General features: G+C 41.6%; 1 protein-coding gene across 5 annotated transcripts in view; it reads right to left on the bottom strand.

Moving 5' to 3' along the window:
- Spn (protein phosphatase 1 regulatory subunit spinophilin) overlaps positions 1–20,204 on the bottom strand; it is a 251,523-nt gene that overhangs the window by 201,632 nt on the left and 29,687 nt on the right. For all 5 annotated transcript variants that reach the window (XM_071595653.1, XM_071595654.1, XM_071595655.1 and 2 more), the window contains exon 2: positions 6,671–6,716. The gene's annotated coding sequence lies outside the window, so the exon portion shown is untranslated. The remainder of the gene's footprint in view (positions 1–6,670; positions 6,717–20,204) is intronic.

The following is a 20,204-nucleotide window of genomic DNA, read 5'->3' as shown; positions in this document are numbered from 1 at the left end:
CGATTCCCACTCGAAAAGAGTATGAAGGATTCCAGCTCATTGAGAATAAACCGGATGCCTTGCCCCGCACCCAAGTCCATCGGCAGTGTGGTTGGGACAAAATAAACGGAACCAGGAATTACTCCGAGGAACCCCTCCATTAGTAGCATACCGATATTCCATTAAAGTTGTGACCTTTGAGATTCAGGGTGTCAGGTATAAAATGGACTTTTTTTTAGAAGTTCATTTTTTTATTTCTTTTTAAACGAAAGGGTAGAATTATTATTTGATAAATAACGGTGATAAGACACAGGAAGGTGTTCCTAAGTAAATAATTGATGGATTGCATGAAAAGGGAACGTGTGAAGGAATAATTATTCGAAAAACCAACAATGAATCTCCAAACATTGGACTAAATCGCTACAGTACACTGCACACGACATCCAAGGATGAATAAACTATTCATATTCATAATGAACGAAAAGCACGCACCTAAGGTTGAATATACGAGAAAATCAATACTAAAACATCTAATGACGAGTCTTCAAAAGATGAAAATGGAGTCCAATGTGAAATTATATTGAACGGACTTCAATTGTGTATTGACGAAGTCATTCATCATTGACAAAGAGGCATTCATCACATCTTTATATTTTTAAAAAATAACTTAGGTTGAATCGCACCAAAATAACGAAATGACAAAAAAGAAACGGCGTGGAAAATATCTTTTCCGGGCGATCGATTCCGCGTGGAGACAGTGCCGCTGAAAACTCTCCGGTTTCCTAAAACCCGAGTTTTACATCCGCCGCACACGACGAGTTCCATTGGGCGTTATCGGTAGGAAAGATTGAATGCCCGTGAACGCTTGCACATGGTACCGGGATATTTTAAAACCAGTATATCCAGATTAAAAAAAAAAACTTGTTTCGACAGCACTAATGTAGACTCGTGTAACAGTGGGACCATATTCGGATACCTGGAGGAAGTTACAATCGCCGAGGTAAAGAACCCTGATTTTTCACTAAAATATCTAATTGCCATATGGTTCACAAACATTGTTAACAGGATATGTGAAAGGTGTGGTTAGGAGAAATTAATGACTAAATTGGAAGAAAAATGTTCATCAAGGGGAATGATGACGACAGGTTTCTGACGAAGCCGTTCAATGAAAAAAAATGTAATGAAACATACTTGGGAGACTAGAAGGAAATGGAGAGGGATTTTTAACACATGGACCGTATTTGATAGGGGTGATCTAAACAATAAGTTTTTGACAAATAATCATTATTTATATTCTCAAGCTCATACATTAATCATGAAACACTACACCTGGATATCATATTGCAAAAGAAACACTTGGTTTTTCCACATAAAATATTTATTCACGACCTAGGTTTCGACGCTCAGCGTCATCTTCAGGTGAAATACAGGCCAAAATCTTTCTTTATATAATTCATATAAAGAAAGATTTTGGCCTGTATTTCACCTGAAGATGACGCTGAGCGTCGAAACCTAGGTCGTGAATAAATATTTTATGTGGAAAAACCAAGTGTTTCTTTTGCAATATGTATCGTTTCCACAAAGTGACGCCTGAAGTTATCTCCTTTACCTGGATATCACTTATGATACTCAAGCGTGAAATGCTTTGGACACCACGGATTTTGATATTTTTAAAACGAACCATTACGTCTTCAAAAACCATACGGAAACATCAATATTTCAAAATTCTTTATAGGTGAAAGCAAAAACTCGATAGAATTTTCACTAAAAATAAAAAATATAAAGAAATATTCCGATTCCACAGAAAAGACACAAAGTTTCACACAAGAAAATGGTTTTCAAAAATAAAGCCGTCTGAATGAGCGAAAATCATCTCCCAACCCTTCCGTCTCTAAAATATAACAATTTTCATCTTTATGGGGCAAAAATATGTACAAAAAAGGAGACAACCATTTTTTTCTCATCCGAGTCGAGTAATGTGGTGCGCAGTCCCGCTCACTCTTGCTCGCACACTATCCAGACCATTCTGAAAATACGTATTCTTGTCCGTCCAACCCCTCACTTCATCTTTTTTAGTGGATGAAAAAAATCCATGCAGTCCGCTCCATTGTGGACGAAGATAAAATGAGGTCTCTTTAGGCAAAACTAGCGGAAAGCGTTGAGTTTGCTCATTCTGAAAAAATGAGGTGGCGGTGCACTGGTTTTCGGAAAGCTCCTCGGGTAAACTCCGGTTGGCGGGTCACCGAGTGACCTATATCGATTTTGACAATGAACTAGGAAATTGAAATTTTGCTGGGGAACTTCAATTCCTACGAGACACCGGAGATAAACTTCGCGGTGAAAGGAATTGCAATTGAAACCAACAGCTTTGCCTTTGATAAAGCGAAACGTGAAAATAAAAGTTGAAAATACTTAGTAACAAAACATGACAGGGTGGGAGGTGAAATGAATGAAACATACATTATCCTATTGACCTCGTCTGGGTAAATCTAATTATCAACTCTCCCATCTGATTACTAATGGACCAAGGGAAAAATACGATCACTAAAGCTCTTGTACGAGTACTGGCACAAAAGAGTGAGTACGGTAGTTTCTTTTTGTCATAACCTAAGCCGTTTGAGCTGGCCGTACCAGAGCACTGGTACATACAATTCATAAGACCAGAGAGAGTTGTGTATTATTACAATGGTAAGCAGTTTCGCGGGTGGATTTCACATTTTTTTTACGTCGAGCGATGTTAACTATGAATGGGAATCTGCTGCTTCCAACCAATTTACCTTAAAATTAGTTTACGCGCCTAACTGGATGAATAATTGCTTCTCAATTCGCAGATAAAACATGGATATTATAAAATACCATTTGGTTATTTCTTAATATGAAAGACCCTCAGATGTAAAAATAAGCACAAGTTAAGTTCCTTTAAAACAGTATTGTTATCCCAATATGTCAACTTCCATTTTTTTAACAAAGAATGGAACCTATTACAACTTGTATCCTTTTCTTGAATAGATCTAGATGTCGAGGCAAAAATTATTCTTTAAATACAGTAGACGAAAATTATTCTAAGCTTCATCGACCACGATGAAGAATATAGTACATGTTTTATAAAGCCATCTAACACTTAACTAATACCAAACTCTTTTTCAGCACAAAAAAAACTATATCTCTCTCAAACGTCAAGGGCGTCATCTTAGTTAATTAACGACTCAAATTAGATAAAACTGCGAGCGATCAAATTTGCAAACATTATACATATATAACCTTAAAAAAACTGCACATTTTATATTTTATTCATGGAGACAATATTGGCAAAAATATTTGGAAATGTACACACATTAAAATTGAAATTATAAATTTAAAATCAATTTTTTAATTCATTGAAATTAATCCACATGAAAAAATTATAACACATTCTAGAAATAAACTGATATTCATGAAAACCCTATCCTCGAAATAAAAAATAATATATCCGCAAGTAGGACTTCCCTTTTCCCTTCGCTCTTTTCACATCACATTCGATTAATTGGTAAATCAGATTAGTTTCACACGATTGGCAAAACCGATAGCGTCCAAAATCAAGCATGCGGAGATATCCATTCCGACATAATGGATATAATCGCATAATGCACCGCAAACATCGATCATTTCCTTCGTAAAAATGGCAAAAGGAAAAGCGACAAACGTTGTCGGTGGGACGGCATTGAAATTCGCAACAAAATTGGCATCACTTGGGTCGGCGAAAAAACTGCAGAATAGCGAACAGTGTACTCCGCGTACAACGCTGTCACGCTACTCCTTCTGCCGAATCGCAAAACACCGCTCCTGCGAGAAAATCGCGCGAGACTTTTAATAAGAGTCGCAAAGAGCCGCGACGTAGTCGCCACACTGGCACCACCGACGCAGAGGGGCTGTGTGTGTGGGAGGGAGAGGGGGGGGGGTGAGACGCTCTTAAATCTTCCCCACCACTTCAACGTTACCGACCGCCCCCCGAGTTTCCAACCTTCCCCACGTCTTACCCCCTTCATATCATCCCCACACACACATAAGAGCACAGATCTCTCCAACCCGCTTCAACCTCCCGGGCTCCTCTCTCTCTCTCTCTAAACCCGACTCTCTCGCATCCCCCTCGGGCTCTTCCTACCCCTTCACTCCCCTCCCGCAGCAACGCCCCTCCACCCCGTCGCCCCCCGCCCTTTTCCTGCTCCCAGCTCCGCCTCCCCAGCACCAGAATCAATATCCGGCAGCAGCCGCCGACGACTGGACGGAGATAGGGAAGGCTCCTGCTCCGCGTCTGGGGGGCGAACAGACACAAGGTTACGGCCAAACGAACGCGAGGGAGATGCCGGAGAGGGGGAGTGCCAGAGGGGGGAGGGGGAAGGAAGAGTGGAAGGGCACACCACCCTTGGCGTGTGGGCTTAAAGCAGTCCGATGCCAAAACGGGGGTCCTGGGAGGAGTTGAGAGCGCACGCCCGGGGCATAAACAAGAATGGGGCCGCCCCCTGCCCCCACCTCCCCGCGGCGGCAATCGATAGGCTACAAGCTGAAGATGAGTCTAGTGAAGGAATCACGCGGAGATGATATGTTTGGACCTTTTGTTTTCTTTGCGATGCGGGATATGTTTTATTTTTTCAACGCCCTCGAGCCGAGTGAGTATTTATAGTGAGTAGTAGTAATCGATTGGAGCGACATCAATGATCCGGTTGGCGCTGGGTAATATCCATCGCCCAGCAATATTCCACACACGGGTGTGCATTACCATGAATGAATATTTACCTCGGAACGTCGAATCAAAATACACACGAACCGATCACTCTCGTTAGTCTATATTAAAATTTTTTTTCAACTGAATTTCATTCTGTAAATCATTTAGAAAACGCTTTCGACTTCGGAGAGCGATGGATGAGCCCCATTCGCTAACCGATTAAAAAAAGAAAAATATATCATCCGCGTGAGTCACTTCACACCACGTGTCCATATCTGTTTACAAAAAAACCCAAGCGACAAAATGGTCGAGAGAGAACGGACGACGCTAAAGAGACATTCGACGGGTTTCTCCGTTTCAAATACCCGAGACCCCGACCACTTCACAAGTATACCCTAGTCGTTCAATTACATCCAAGGGAAGGATCGTCACCCCATGAACGACGGTTTTCGAGGGTCGTGGTGCGACTCCCCAAACACACACCCATTCACGGTAACGCATGGGAACGATCGACGTCAACGGGTGAGATGGGTTGTGCCCCTCCCTCGCCGCTGGGGATTGGGGGAAGGGGAGGAGAGCGCAAATACCCTTCCGGGTTTCCGCGAAACATTGGGCGGTCCCATTCTTCCCTATCATCATCTTTCCGCTCCAAAGGCTTTGTGTACTTTGTCCACACTGGCCCGATCGCGAATAAAAAATATATGTATACACGGGTCGCACGTGTGGGTCCCACTTCCGCGCACATCCGCCACGATGTTTACGCGGGTTCCGGCGAAAAAAAAAGCTATCAGCCGATCTCTTTCATGAGTGCCTCCGTCTCTTCCTCTTCCCCTTCCACCTCCTCCTCCCCATACTCTGATCCGAGGATTTCCTCAAAAAAAATATGCGAGGAGAGTAGGAGGGAGCGCGGGCGTGTCGCTCTGACTCATCCACTGGCCTTACGGATCACGAGGGGGGGGAACTTGAAGAGGGCGAACGAGGGGAGAGCATCGAATCCACTCGAAAAAATGCTTCTTGAAAGAAGAGGCGCCCGGCTTTTGAGTCTGAATGTGGACTACAACGGAGACTGCCGCAGAATAAAAAATAGAACGGGGATTTTCTGCCCACGACGCAAGGGGTCTTGGGAAGTATATAGGTAACTGAATGAGGGTTGCGAAAATGTGAGACAATTTTCAGCGCTGTGCCCGCCACTGGTAGAAGTATTCAAAAACTCTTATCACACACTTTTCCCCTCTCTTTATTTGTCATAATTATCTCGGGATCTCATTCCGGTCGAGTGTGTCATTTATCCCTCCACGCGTCTCTCGCCTTCCGCTTCCGTATCTCTTTGCAAAATGACACCCTTTACCCTCGTGCCTGTCTATCTCTTTATTCATCATCCGCACCTTTTTCCTATTTGCTTGTACGGACAGAACAATTAAACATGGGGTGGTGCATTACCTTAATTCATCAAATCCTCTCCCTTAGCAATTTTATTTTTTCATATTTTTTTCTTTAGAGGCATAATCAATCAGTGCCCAACTTAATTACTGGAAAAAATTTACTATTATTTTCTTTCACTTTTATTTTCTATTACATATACTTTCTGTTACTTCTATTTTCTTTCACTTTTATTTTCTTTTACTTTTATTTTCGTTCACTTTCTATTTAAATTTATTTTTTTTACTATTTCCTGTAATTTTACCTCCATTGGATTACATGAATAAATAAATACAAATATTTTGATAATTTCGAAAAAATTAGACTATAGTAATGAAACGATTACAATTAATGATTTTCCTGAACTGATAAGCTGAGTTTATAATTTAAAAAGTGCTATCAAATGCAATGTTTCAATTCAGAAAACCTTCATCAAGGAAAATAGAAATTGGATCCAAGAATGGATGGAAATTAAGATAATAAGCTTCGGTCACCATTTTACATGGTATTTTTGCATGATCCTAGAAACAAAAGAAAAGAAAGAAGAACAATTGAAAAATATGAACTTACCGAAGGATCACAAATCACCTTGCCATGCCTGGGTCCTGATAGAGTCCTACAAAATGCAAACGAAAAACACGAATTAATTGTAATCATTGATTAAAGTAAGTTTTAACATTTGGAAACATAATGGCAATATTAAAATATTGCCTACCATCATAAATCACACAGGAAATGGTACCATAAAAAAGAAGCATAGGGAAAGGGAAAAATGGCATACCCTGGTCAAGCGGCTCATCAGATTGGCTGAAGAACAGCTCATTACATTTTCATAAGCTGCAGCGTGAGTATTTAGGATTACCATCATCATACCCGATCTCAAAAAGGATACGGTAACAAAAGATTAATATACCTTTTAAAATATCACTGGTTAAAAGTCATTAAAAAGCTTCATCGATGATATCTATAGAATATCACATAAGTCAAACCACCAAATGTTGTAAAATTTCAAAATATTCAGAGGTCTTTGGACGATAATTGTCAGTCTTTCAATAAACGCTTTAAGAAAATTTTTCATGCATTAACTTAATCGCATTCATACGAAACCATTGATATGTAGCGAGGATTTAGGGAGAAACTGAAACCCTTTCGGAAATAATATCAGATTAGCTTTCGGCATTAAATATAATTATTATTGACCCAGCTGACCCTAGACAAAAGAGCATAATCATGAGAAATGTACGTACGCTGAAAACGCCCAACTATTTTATCTAACACGTACCACTACTCTCGGACGTAATGAATAGGATCACGCCCTTCGACGAATTGAGAACGATTTCCTCCGACGAGATCGCACACGACGTCTCTCTCCCCCTGCGCGATCTCAGGCCCCGCCCCCATTCCTCGTCGGCGAGCCCCTCCCCTCCCCCAACAATCCGCCCGCTCTCTCCTGAGGAGTGCGTGAGGATCGCGTATCCGCGCCTCCCTCCCCACACCCCGCCCACCGGCGACTGCATCCCCGACTCGCACGCGTAATTAAATACGACTGCGGTGCCCTCTCTTCTCTGCCCGCCCGACGTTCGAGTTTCTCTCTCGAAAGAGCCGCCGAGGAGTCGAAGACTGGGAAAATGAGTGGAAAGGAGAGAGAAAGTTTCCCCTTCCCTTCGGATGGAAGGCCACGGGGCACAGAAGGGCCGGCAATAAGTACCCCCACCCCACACAGATGCACTATCCACCTGATCCCTCTCCCACCCAATTGTGCATTCATTTCTATTGGATTGACCAACCGCGGCGAAATGACCGCTGGAACTGCTCGGTCACGCCTAGGACGGTAACCTACGGGTCTCATGGTCCAATTAAAACTTTTCATTCGCTTAAGTTTTCCTTGCTCCACGCCGAAACTCTCGTAACCAAAGCAAAGGCGAATGTGCACACGGAAAAGTAACGGTTTGACCCCACAAAGAATTCAACCCTAAAAGGCTAACGATGGAATCTAAAATGCTTCGGGCGCCCTGTTTGGAGAACAAGAGCTCGTTTTGCGATTTTTCCTCGTTCAGTCTTATCTCTAACATACGTGGAACAATCATTTCATTTGAAAAAAAAACACTTGCCCACGCCACTCCCCTCAGAATTGCACTGATACGACTTTCCAGCGTAGACGAAAGTGCATTTCCGAAGGCAAAGTTCGGTTAATCGGCTGATAAAAGCTCGAAACTGCGACATCATTGTTTGAACTTCACCCAAGAAGATACTAGCGCACACTTTCTGAGGTTACATCGCGAATCGCTTGGGGAATCGAAAAAAATAATTATGAAACGCTGTAGAGCTATTTAAGCATCATAATTCTGGTTTGGTTATAACTGCAATACGTAATTAGTTCAATAAATACAACAACGTTCATCAACAGGAATGGACTTGCATGGGAAAAAATCGAAAAATCAAGTTAGGAGAAAATGAACGGTTCAGGTATGGCTCAAATTCGAGACATTCACCTCAGCATGAAAATTAATTCCCATCACTTATTTGTTTCTCCGGTTTCAACTCACTTCCTCCTGATTCCCCAGTCTCTTCACTTTGACAAATGACTCTGTCGTGTTTTGTGAATGTTATCTAGCGATTCCCTTGAACTTCACAAAGATACATTTGCCATGGACGGCGAGAAAAGAGATGCTCCTTCGTTCAAGCTTCTTCATTTCATTAAAACAGAACCCACCATCAAGGTTTCAAATTATTTCCAAACATAAGTTTGAATATTAATATGCGGATCTGAGATGAGACTCCTATTTAAGAAAGGAATGCCAGCTAACGGGTAATGAGATTTTTATGTCCGCAACATTGTTTGTATCGATTTGCAGGTTCTTCTTCATAAAATATTGGCATTAATCTTCACCTATTATCACAAGAACTTCGATATAAGTGGCTCAACAATTGTTATCTTTGTAACTCCTGCGATAAAACGTCATCAGAACAAACTTACCAACCGTAAAAAAGTGACTACTTCGTTCTTCCCCTATCAAACTACCTGACTACATTCGCCTTCAGTCATCTCTCGGATACTAACGCCATTGACCTTATTAAGCTTACAATAAAAAACCTCCATTGCAAATCTAGACTATGTCCCAAGGGATGCCAACAGCAAATGAAAAAGCAGAATACTAACATGGACCTTTGTGAAGGAAAGCAGGTACTGCCACCAATACCCCTTCATTCACTTCACTTAGATTTGAGATGTAGAAACTATATTTAGGTCATTATATCTGATATCTCATCAACTCATAGCTCTGGTTATTTTCACTACGGCTAATGCTAAATGTCGTCACCTGAATTGTATCTAACATAAAAACCATAAACACAGTAATCAACCCAAGGGTCGGCTTGGTAGGTGATGGTAGAGTTCACCCAATACTGAGCCCGATGGCATGTGAAATTCAAACATCAGGGTAGAAGGGGCCATTTCCTTTCCCTGTGGTTTTCCAGGAAGTTCTGGTGTTCGAACAATCACACAGCTCAAGTACACCTAAGGGTGCACAGAAAGGCGTGCCTGGGAATTGAACCTGGGCCCTTCGGTCAGTAGCCCAACGGTCTACCCCTGGACTACCACGTCCACTTATCTAACATAAACGAACACAATTTTTCGCCTTTAAATTAATTTTGATTCCATTAAAATGATTAGTTAACGACAACAATTTCTTATGTGATAAAAAGTCGTATATACAATGTACTATACTATCCCCAACCCCTTTGTTTGCAAGGTAACATTTGCTAATAGATTAGATCTACCAGCGAGTCTCGATAAAGCACTCTCTCGTAAAAAAGAGACATTATGAAGTGTTGAATTTATACATTAACGAAAAAAATGAACAAGAGAAACCTACTTAATGAGACCAATGATTTTGGCATATTTGACACGGACGTCAATGTCTTTTTTTGTGTCATAACATTTCGTTAGATTACCCAAAGAGTGGCGAAAAAAAATGAAATTAATGTTTTGGGGTTTTATAATTTTCGGAAGGGAGTAAACCATCACGTCGAATTTTTAAACACGGCAAACATTTGAAAGATCTTAATTCGTCCGAAACACACCCTGGAGGTGAAATATTTGCCATGAATCACAAGAAAATTGCATCCTTAATATTCTCTTCACGACCAGGCTGATAAAATACAAAGGGAAGGGCACAAGAGAGACAGAGTAATTTGCGCTACAGCGTTCATTTTGCGTGGGAGCGACAGCAGCAGCTAAAAGAAAGGTAACCATCTTCAAAAATATGAGTTCAAGTGAAAGATGAGTGTACTTCTTCGGAGAATGGAAGGACAGCGTTTGCTTCCGAGAGTTGCAGTTTATCTACGGCTCTCACATAAAAATATTCGATGAAATACATGTAGTTCGAGAGCACAAATTCATCTTTAACCTTAGCAGCCAGAATGTGTCGTTGAACCGATTGAAAGTAAGAATATAGGCCACAGGAAATGTGACGTAGCAAAGGGTATATATTATCACACCTTGCAATACAATACATTTTATGCAAAATACTAGGAATCTGTTTATGCAGAAGTAAAAGAAGGATAAGTAACTCGAACCCGTATTCTAGTGGAAAGAAAGACGCCAAATTTATCACAATGAAGTTAATGTTTGTATTTGAATAGGATCGCTGCTCGTTTGACTACAATCGACAGATCAACCATCATTTGGAATAACGCAACTTGCACCAGTCCTGCAAAATATGCGGACTGAGAAAAACACGCTTTAGCACGGCCTATAAGGTCTGTCCGAAAAGTAGTAGTACTCATTTTTTTCCCGGAAACACAGGCGGCGGTTTCTCCGGCTAGGTTCGAGAGAGGGGTCTCACAAAAAGCTGGAGGCCGGTGGCAGTTCTCCCAGCCTTTTCGGATCGTTCGTTTGCGAAATCTCTGTAACGTGACCTCGTCACGCTCCGACATGAACCAATTTTTGGAACAGCGCTACACCATCAAATTTTGCGTGAAACTGGGCAAAACCGCGAAAAACACTAATGACATCCTCAAGGTAGTTTATGGTGACAACGTCATGAGCAGATCGGGTTTTCTTGAGTGGCACAAGTTTTTTCGGGAGGGTAAAGAATATGCCGAAGACGCCAATCGTTTAAGACGCCCTAGGCCTCAAAACGTGACGAAAAACTTGCAAGGGTGAAGGCTTTGTTGGACAGGAATCGCAGATTAAGCCTTCACATGGTTTCTGATGAACTTAGCATCCCTAAAATTAATGTGCATCGACTTGAGAGCGAAACCATGGGCATGAGAAGGTGCGTGCGAAGTTGGTGCCGCGAGTGCTCTCGGGCGAACAAAAGGAAACTCGCACGCGGATCTGTCAAAAATTTCTCGACCATGTCTCAGCCACCCTACAGCTCTGACGTTGCCCCACCAGATTTCTTCCTCTTCCCCAGCCTCAAATCTGGGCTGTAAAGACGTCACCACGGCAAGGTGGAAGCGTTACAACAGGCCGTGACGAGGGAGCTTAGCAACATTCCCGAAGCCGCCTTCCAGAAGGCGTGGAAAACCCGCTGGCAGCGGTGTGTGGACTCACAAGGGTGCTACTTCGAAGACATTTGAGTGAATGTATCACTTCGGCAAATAAATTTTTTTAATCGAATCATTCCTAATACTTTTGGGATAGACCTTGTATGTCCAGCGATTTGCCGCTAGAAAAAATACTTTTGAAACGTCATTGGTCATTCATTTTAAAGTTGCCTCTTCCAATGAAAGGAACTCAGTTTATGTGAAGCATTGTATTTCTTGATTTAATTTTTTTTAATCGAGACTACGAAAGTACGAGCTGAACTACCCATATAAAATCAACTGAGGATATATTATAATGTGTAGATTTAGTTAATGATCATAATTAAGCATTAATACCGCTTATGACACAACGATTTCTCCTTTGAAATGAGATAATTCTCCTGTTCGTTAAATGCCAAATGGTAAAAAAGTCCAAAAATTAATTTTTGCTTGAAATCGTGGATGACGTTACACTGTGATATTCCTTTACGATCAGCTGGAAAGAAAATACCTTGCTGTGCCAGGCGAGAATCATGATAATCTACATCGAAACTGGTCGCAAATGGATTTGCACAACGTGGAATAGCAAAGTATTATCTCTCCTACTCATCATGAAGTGGTGTAATTTATCTCCTGCATGACGCTTGTAGTATTACTGTACTTGCACTATTTAGTTTTTTCCAAATAAGATCCGTTCTTAATTCTTGTTTTATCTCAAACGGCTGGCACAGTTTTATTTCTTTGCAACCCCTTCACAATTATCCTCCATTTTTTAAATACGATGTCATTATTTCCCCACCAATGGAATTTCTCTCCGTGTATACATATATCTTTCAACCTAATTTAAAAAGCTCAATTGCTTCCGCTCCTTAGTCTATTACTTAATAACCCTCACCCCCCTTGTCATATATTTTTCCATCTTCATTAACGACTCTTTTCTTTAGTGCATGCATTCGCTCTATATCATCATGTTCCTCTCTAAACATTACCTACCATTTTTATCAATATTATCATTTCGTTCGTTGAATTTTGTCAATTTAAATATTTCCCTCTAGTCCTCACTCCGTTAATTTCATCACAATTTACTCTTCATGCCTAACTGCGCCCTAATCCTACACCAACATCAAGTGTTTAATCCCTGTTTAGCTACCCTAAAAAATACAGTTTCATTTTTTTGAATACGAATACTATAGCTCCTTAAGCCATCTGGACGAATAAAACTATTTGGATGGAGGGAAAGGATAGGGTTAATCATCCTTATGAAACCCTAAAACAATCAGCTGTCAGTTTTATCTATTGGCACACATAACCTAGACCTCGGGAGTACAGCTATCAGTCATGTTCTTAAGAAAATATCAAACGCTGAGAAAATTCGCAACAGCTAATCGCCTGAAGGTATTCATTGACATCATCCGAACTCCGTTCCAGGCTAATATGCTGTAGGGAACAATGCGTATCCAAACACACTAATTTCAAGCCAGTTTATGAAAATCGTAAAAAAATTCTAGACTGAATTAAATATTTTCCAAAATCCGTTGACATACGAAAAAGTATTTAAAAAATAAGACGGTTAAATTCATTAGCTTTGTTTCCGTGTTACACCCATGCCTATTAAATACCTTCATGTTTTTACGATTAGATTAAGTAGTAGTTTTGAGGGGAGGCGACCGACAGCTAAGGTCATTTGCGCCATAGGGGAAGGACAGGAAAGGATGAAGGGTGGAGAGAAACCCGGCGTCGGCATTAGCCTACTCTTTACGAAAGGCGCCAAGGGGTCCGCGGCTTAACGTCCCATCCGACGGACGACGTACTCACTCAAAGTGCCCTCCACAAAGCACCTCAAGTTAGGGATCGAGATACCTCTGAAAAATATTCAACACCGCCGGGATTTGAACCCGCGCCCTCAGGGTGGGAAGCCAGTACGTTAGCCCCCACACCATCTCGATCCCCCCACGATTAGATTAAAACCGTTCTACTTGAAATATTTTCCTTTCTCGTATTGAAACCTCATGGAAAAACATCATGTCTGGGGTCGGACAAAGTGCATAAATTAATTAATCCAAAGTGTTGGAGTATGAGCCCATTTATGCTATAGTAAATTTAAATTCGATCTATTCATTATTTTCGGTGTTAAGATGGAACAAACTAGCAAAGAGTGTGTCAGATTTATTTATTTAAAATATTAAATATCCAAATGATTACTAAAAAATAAACTAACTTTACTTCTGAGTTCTCCGACAAAATATTCGCTTTAGATTACAAAGAATTCAAATTGTAGTGACGAGGAATTAACATACAAAGATACAGAAGACCGGGTTAGCTGCTCACAAGTTATGATTTCAAATGCTTTGAAATTGATAGGTAGGGAATTTGTAATTATAATATGCAATTGTAATTTTGAAACATGTTTAACATTAACTTCAATAAATAAAATTAAATAAAGGTCGAATACCATCTAAGCTTTTAAAGATCTCTGTAAATCCCAAAAGAAAAATCGCGTTTATAATCAACCTGTGAAGTTCAATTACCACTCAATCATAACGAAGAAAACAAAATGTTTAAAACCAAGAATTAAGAATGCATTTTATCATAACCATATTGATGACACCGTCATCTGATCATTAACAATTAAAGACGAAAATCAAAACGAAAAGTATGGAAAAATAACAGCAAAGAACGTGCCTTAAATTTCGCACAAGTGACATACTTTTTTGCCAACTATTTGGGACCCTTTTTGTGAGGGGAAAGGATTCACGACATCTTGCAATTCGAGCGAAATACTCTACCGCTTTGAATGCAACCATAGCGCTGAATCCAAACGTAAAATATAACTGATTCCCTAGTATCCCATCGAAGGGTTCACATAATGACTATATATTCTAATTAAACGTCATTTACACATTTAAAACACCTTAAGAATGGTGAAATTTCGGACATTCATTTGAAATTGCTAGCAACTGAAGAACTACGTGCGAAAGTGGGGTGACTCGCTCCCTGACAAGCTATTGCACGTAGGCCTTCGATTTACGGGAATAACAACCTTTCCTCTACACAATATATTCAATAGTCGATCTTCTATTTACGCGCAATGACCATAAAAAATTAACACTTCAAGTCATTGGTCCACATTCACCTTCATCGTAGGAAGATTTTTTAAAACTCGGTCGACTCACCAAGACATAGACAAGGGAATGATAAACGAGGAGGAATTTTCTGCTCAGATAACCAATCGCCAAGGTGAACTGCGAAATAAATGAAAGGGAGAACACGAAGAAACTCTTAGGTTGAACCATGATACGGAGGGCAAAGTTACGCAAGCACTTTGTCATAAGGGAGTGTGAAAGAGGCCCAAATAGCTTATTTGGCCACTTATCACCTGAGAAGATAAGTCAACTGGGTAAACACGCAAAGGCTGATACAGTGATAACGCGTTCTACAGAACAACGAGAGGCTTAAAACCCAACCAGGAGTGAAACTACGAACGAGAAGTCGCCAAAGAAAGACGTTGAACGATGGCGGCCAACTGTATGAACGACTTTACGTATCATGGCATGAAAGAGAATTATCACGGCATCTAAGAAATGACCGTGTGAGTAGTGACATTGACCTGAATGCGAGTTAAAAGGGAATTAACAGCAGATGATACGGAATTAGAGTAGGGAATCGTGATAACAACATGCATGAAGGGGTTAGGAGCGGTCTACGGTCATTACTTTCATTAGATGAAAATATTATTTCCCTCCGAATAATATTCACGTCATAATTGGCATTTCCATCCGATGGTTGGTTTACTGCATCCTCAAATTCTTTCTTTTCTTGCGCCAAATTCCTCATTATTTTTTCCCTTTCAATCTTTCTCGGGGCACCTATACTTGAATCTTCCTTCGCATTATAAGATATTCATTATTTTCCAAGGGTTCGATCAATCCATTCGTCTTTTCTTTGCCATGCGCCATATTTTCCTATTCTCCTCTACTTTCTGAACACTTCTTTTCTCATTTCAACTATGACCTGTTTCGTCTACAGCGTCCGCCTCCACAACCAGGGTCCGAAGGCGCCTATTCTAGTTACTCTGGTCTGCTTTCCGAATGGTCCATGCCTCCGATCCATACGGTGACATACTCTATACTAATGCTTTGACATAATGCTCCATTGCTTGTAAATTTATCTTCACCAGTGTAGTTGTTAATATTCACATTCTTTTCAAACATCATTACCTGCGGCCATTTGGCGATATCTCAGACAATCTGTTAGCAATAACAACAATTCTCTCATGCCTTTTCGAGCGAATGAATTCAACCAAATAATAGAATTCCAAAGAATCTATTAAGGCAAAAAATATCACACACGATTACTGTGGATGTCACCGGGTTTTCTTCCAGGCATTGACAAGAAGTACTTGACAATTGTTGGGGCTTATTAAGGCAAAAGTTAGCCAAAAATTAGCAAAAGAAGTAGCCTGCATACACCACACTTCAATCGTTTTCGAGGAACCATTTACGACGGCCTAAGGATCAAGAATCACCCCAACATCCAAATTGAGGTGGTTCGATCTTCGAAAACCACACGATTGAAAGATGAGTATTTAAAACGCTTTTGAACACGAATTTGATATAAAAAACTGCGGTTGAGATTTTTCCTTTCTACGGTTGAAAACTTTTCACCTCGCTTTTAACGTATTTGACTTAACACGACGCACAGAAATACGCGTTATCATTCGATTTCATGCGGTTGAACTTGAAATACCGTTTTCAAGACGTCACCCCGTACCCGTTCTGGTTTTTACGAAGGGGGGTGGCCTACCCTACCAGGAGGAACTCGGAAAGCTGTATAACCCAAATTATGCTTCCAACACGACCCGTCCATTTCGATGGTAAATTACGAACGAGATAAAGATACTCAAAACAATTGTTCAATGCTTGGTACCCCGGCTAACAAATTCTTATACATATTTAACGATTATTTCGACGCGCGAATAACGAATAATGTCCGCCGTACAATCTTCCCCATGCTTGCTTTAATTTGAGGACCAACTACATATTTTACCACTCCACACACAGACTAATATACCAAACATCAATATTCCTACAGATTCCCGTGAGGGAAATAATAGTATAAACGATTGCGTAGGGAAAATGAGAACAAAAAAATTACAAAACACGATTGATAGTGGTGGGAAATGTCAACACTCAGATCTCACGTCGCGAAATATCAAAACGCAGCACAAAAAGGCCAACACATACATCATGCAAAACCCTGAAGGATTAACCCCAGAGGGATTATGAATGGAGTACCCTTTCTCCGAGACAACTGAACACTTTCCATGAGCATCAAATGAAATGTGATATGGGTGGATTGGATAAATAATAGAATAATTACGACTACGAACATAATCTGAAGGGAAAGGAGCCGGAAACAGAACCATTAAATAATTGCAAGAAGGAAAACTATTTTAGGAAGCCATGGACGGTAAGCTCACGAGGGAGGAAACGAAATGATATACTATACGTACAGAATTGACGAAAACATGGAGTTGTGGTGCGGACGACTAACGACAGTCATGATGATATGAAGTTGACAAATTACGAAAAACACTAAGGCATGCGAAACGTCGTTGCGGACTCGGAGAGGGTAAAATAATGTCACTGACCTCCTCTACTCCCAAACGCCCCTTACGTACATACTGCGTCATAATCATCCAGCGAAATACAGATACATGCAACTATGGATTGCACATGCCATCCCTATTCACCATCCTATGGTGGACGGTGGCCGGCTCTTATGTCCGGCACTGCCCTTACTTAACGAGTTCCTCTGCCGCGAGCATATCGCCAAGAGGACACCCTTTTCAGCCGCATTCTTCGCCACTCTAGTCACCGCCACCCCACGGCCGGTGGCAACGGATCTTTTCGGCGGGCGGGAGACGCCGAAGACGAGGTGAAGAGTCTTCGGAGAGTGTGGGAATGAAGAAAGGAGGGAGGGATGGAGGGAGAAAAGAAGAAGTCGAGACAGGGAGACAGAACACGCGGCGGCGTGCCTTGAGACCCAGCGTAGGAGGAGGCAACGACCTCTTCTCCTCTTCCTGCCTCCCGCACACCCTGGCGCTCAGCGGAGGAATTCCGAACTGTGCCCACCATGGTGAGAGAGGGAGGGAAGGAGAGCCAGTGGTAGGTACACACCTTCTTCGCCGACCCAGCCTCTCCCCCCCCCCCGCCCGTCTTCGCCCCTCCGCATTGAAACCTGGAGTGTGTGAGCGAGCGATTGGGAGTCTGTAACGGTAAGGATCGCCGTTCAACTTCGGGAATAGGATCGATTATTCCTCCCCCGACGACGTGTTCGCGGCCCATTGTTTAACTTTCCTGCCCACCACGAGATGAAGACCGACCGCCCGCCCTCCTGAAGGACTCTTCTCAATGAGGGATGGGGGCTGGAGGGGGGAAGTCCACAGTGCACGGGAACCCAGACGTCCGTTTGCTGTTCGCCAACGGTTGGGTATCGGGACGATGAGAAAAAAAATGCAGACCGGATGGTTGCACTACGCACCAATAGGTCATCTTTTACGACTAAAATACACATTTCCTGGCTTTGCCAGTCGATCGAGCGATGGACCAAAAAACTCGCCCGCTGATTACCTAAATTGTCGATTAACGCTCTCAAGGACTGCGAGGAAAAAAGATCAACTGTGTAGACACGATGACCCCTCGACACACAGCGACCCACATTCCTCATGTTCCCTCATATTAATATTTGTGTTAATGACTAGTGCGCGAATCGCTTTTTTTAAATCGGCAATTCAAAAAAAAAATCGACACCAAATTTTAAATACGGACGCCTTTGGCAACAATTCATGTCGATTAAAAAAAACACCTCCGATAGAAAAAATTGACCACTCCAACAAATTGAGTCGGAAGTCTCCAATTTAACCGATTATCTCGCCTGGCGAGTCGACAAGGTGAATTCATTAAAACCCACGATTTGTCCGGTGTAAAAAATGACAAACCCGATCTATGGACAGAGTAAGAAATCGAACCCGCACGAAAAAGGAAAAATTAACGTAGTTTACATAGCATGTGTTTTTATAAGAAGAAATAACTCGTAATTTCCCCAAAGAGCTTTTAAATGGATAAAAAAATTCCTATGAAAAATTAATAAGTTAGGAACCACATCCGCACACGTGCGATGATTTCCGCTGGAGCAAAGAATTATTCACGGGGAAATAATTTGCCAGCGTAAAAGATGAAAGCGGTAATGAGTTACATTCAAGACCATTCTATTACCGAGACAAATGTGCTTCACTTCGAAAAAACAGACCCTTCATCGCAATATTTTCCAAAATATATAAAATTAAAAGGCATAATTTTTTTAAGTGCATATCTCAGTTAAGGGAAAATGATAAATACAACAAGGAAACATTGCACGCAGATTTAAACCCGCAGTCAATAAGAAATAAACAAGTGAATAATAATAAGCGAATTTCCCAGTAAAATATATGACTTATCAATGCCAAATATCATCACGCATTTGGAAAAGGTAGAAAACAAATCAGTGGCTTTGCTTGGCTGCTGTGGCAATGGCCTCACTATAAATGGATTATTCCGCGCCCATTCAGCCCCTCGCATACAAAAAAACTCCTACGTCTCACCTTTTGTTCTCTGAACTAAGTCCACAACATTGTGGTCTGAGAAAACGTTCTGAACTATGCACCTTCTCAAAGCATTGGGCGGGCAGGACGGAGATCGAAGGCGCTACGAAACACCACCACCACATTCCCTACTGTACACCCCTTAATGAGCGCAAAAACGTCCCTGCGCCCATTCCGTACCGAATGGCGGGGGAGAAAAAAAAGCGTCCGTATGGTATGCAAATCCTCACGTCTAGACGATAAGGACCGACTTTTCCTCGGAGGGAGAACTACGGAAGACAACCCGGAGATCAAGACTACGGGATAAAGAAGTACCGATTGTGTGTTTTTTTTCAAGGAATTTCGCGGCCGACTTTGGTCGCGAGATTCCTCACAAAAAATTATACACATTCCTGCGACAGCGAAATCCATATTAATTCTCATGACGAACTCAATCCCTAGACGTAAACCCATTTAAACCACGGCTTCGCGCAAATGATGAGCCCGGGCAAAGGCTGGGGGGAAGAGGAGGTGGGGGGGGGGGGGAAAGCAAGAGCATAGGAATTCCAAGAATCCACTTTAATCAACCCCAGCACGCAATACGAGGAGTAAAATTCCTTTTTTCTCCACTCCCACCTCTCGAGTGTACCTACAGCGGTGCTCAACACCAGCGGAGTGGGCTAACGGGCTTCCCGTTTCACAGGAAGGCAGCTCTGGAGTCGTGGGGGGGAAGAGATGGCGCGTGTTTCGAGACATTTTTTTCCAAGTGGATATGCCGAAAAGTCAACGACTTATAGAGGATGTCTACATAAATATGTAATTTACACGTACCACGCACGCCTGACTTCTCACAACGCACGTTAAAATAACCGACAGGAGAGGTTTCAACAGTTTCACGACACTGGTAAGTTTCTTTTCCACCAGGAAACCACAAAGCATTAAAATAGATAA

This window comes from Hetaerina americana, unplaced genomic scaffold (assembly GCF_022747635.1).
Source record: "Hetaerina americana unplaced genomic scaffold, ioHetAmer1.1.p SCAF_7, whole genome shotgun sequence".
Taxonomy (NCBI): Eukaryota; Metazoa; Arthropoda; class Insecta; order Odonata; family Calopterygidae; genus Hetaerina; species Hetaerina americana.
The sequence above is the reverse complement of the archived record's forward strand: the minus strand, read 5'-3'. Positions and strand labels throughout refer to the sequence as shown.